The sequence below is a fragment of the Pteropus alecto genome, unplaced genomic scaffold, assembly GCF_000325575.1.
Source record: "Pteropus alecto unplaced genomic scaffold, ASM32557v1 scaffold69, whole genome shotgun sequence".
In the NCBI taxonomy this organism is placed as follows: domain Eukaryota; kingdom Metazoa; phylum Chordata; class Mammalia; order Chiroptera; family Pteropodidae; genus Pteropus; species Pteropus alecto.
The window spans coordinates 85,607-87,269 of NW_006494610.1; the positions used below are offsets into that span (position 1 = coordinate 85,607).

The 1,663-nt window shown below is 35.2% G+C and overlaps 1 pseudogene; it reads left to right on the top strand.

The window, feature by feature from the left end:
* Window positions 1-1,303: 1,303 nt before the first annotated feature.
* On the top strand, window positions 1,304-1,422 carry LOC112474052 (annotated as a pseudogene).
* Window positions 1,423-1,663: the final 241 nt, after the last annotated feature.

Here is a 1,663-nt window from a genome sequence, read left to right on the forward strand (position 1 = left end):
CACATCAATAGCATTAAGATGTAGAGAGCTTGTAAAAAATGTTTTTAGGATAATTCTTAAACCACTGTTTAAAAAACATTTTCCATTTCTTCTTACAAAATGAGCTACTTGCCAAGTAAACATATTTATTTAACTATCATCTGGTTTCTCTCAAGTTATCAAGTCTTTCTTCCAACAGAGAAATAGACAAATGGTGGTCAAACAACCAATGAAATAAGGGAGACAGGGCATCCGGATAATCCACAAAGAGAATAATTACTCTTTGAATTCCCAAGTTGGATTGCACTTTTGACTAACTTTAAAGTGTTAAAGAAACTCATGAGTCTCTTTGGTGATTCTCTAAGAACTGTTAAAGAAGGTTCTTCCATGGATGCCTCAATCATTTTAAGAACCTAGAAATTAAATTTCCTCTGGATAGGCCATCAAAAAGAAATAGCTTCCTAACCAGCTAGATCTACTAGATAAAAAAGGAAATTAGAACTACACGAATTCAAAATAAATTCAAAATTTTATACATTCAAGAATATTCTAATTATTTTTATCTAAGAAAGTGGTTTCTAGAAGTGAGATAATATATCTTTCATATCCCTTTAGTCTGGGATAACGGTGAAGAAAGGTGAGATTGGTTATTGAATATTTATTCTTGAAAGAAAATGACTCCATTTAAGATTTTGGAAAACTCTATGTCACTTATATCTTTCTAGGCATCTCTTCCAATTTTCACAATTTCTAAGCCATAGTCCAATAATCAATGATACTATTTTTAGAGACAAAAGGCTAATTTCTGTGGAGACAGAACTACGGACTTCATCTTGAATAAACTTTCTAAAGCTCTGATTCCCACATTAATATATATTGGAATTAGTTAAGAAATTTCTGGGGAAAAAAATGCCAGCACTTGAGCACAACGTCAGGGGCAATTAAACTGACAATTTTGGGGCATATAACCTGAACATCAGTACTGTGATTGTGATGTCCGGCCAAGGTTGAGAACCTCTGATTTGATCTAACCCATTACTTTACAAATAAGAATATGGACTTTCATAGAAATTAAGTGTTTTGTTCCAGATAAAATAGCCTACTTAATGTCAGAGTTAGGATTAACAGCTATGTCTGTCTGCCTACATGCAGGTGAGTTTTTATGCTGTGTATAACATCACCTAGAACGTTTAACATTGTTATTAACTCTTCGAGGTATAATTTACATACAATAAAGTGCACATATTTTATTAAGCAGCTTGATGAGTTTTGTTTTGTGATACATAACTATGTAACCGCCTCCCTAATCAAAATATAGAGCCCCGTCTACAGCCATGCCACCCTGAACAAGCTCAATCTCATCTGATCTCGGAAGCTAAGCAGGATCGGGCCTGGTTAGTACTTGGATGGGAGACCGCCTAGGAAGACCAGGTGCTATAGGTGTAAAAAATAAAAAAATAAGGGATTGTAAGCTGACAAGGTCCTGCAAGGTCCTGTGAGGTCAACCAAGGGTTGCCTCGCCTAAAAAAAAAAAAAAGACATAGAACCCCACAAAGTTTTCTCATGCCCCTTTGCAGTCAATCCCACTCTACCTCCTGCCCCAGACAACTGCTAATCTGATTTCTATTGCTACAGATTAGTTTTGCTTGTCCTATATCTTTATATAAATGAGGAGAAAAAAGCC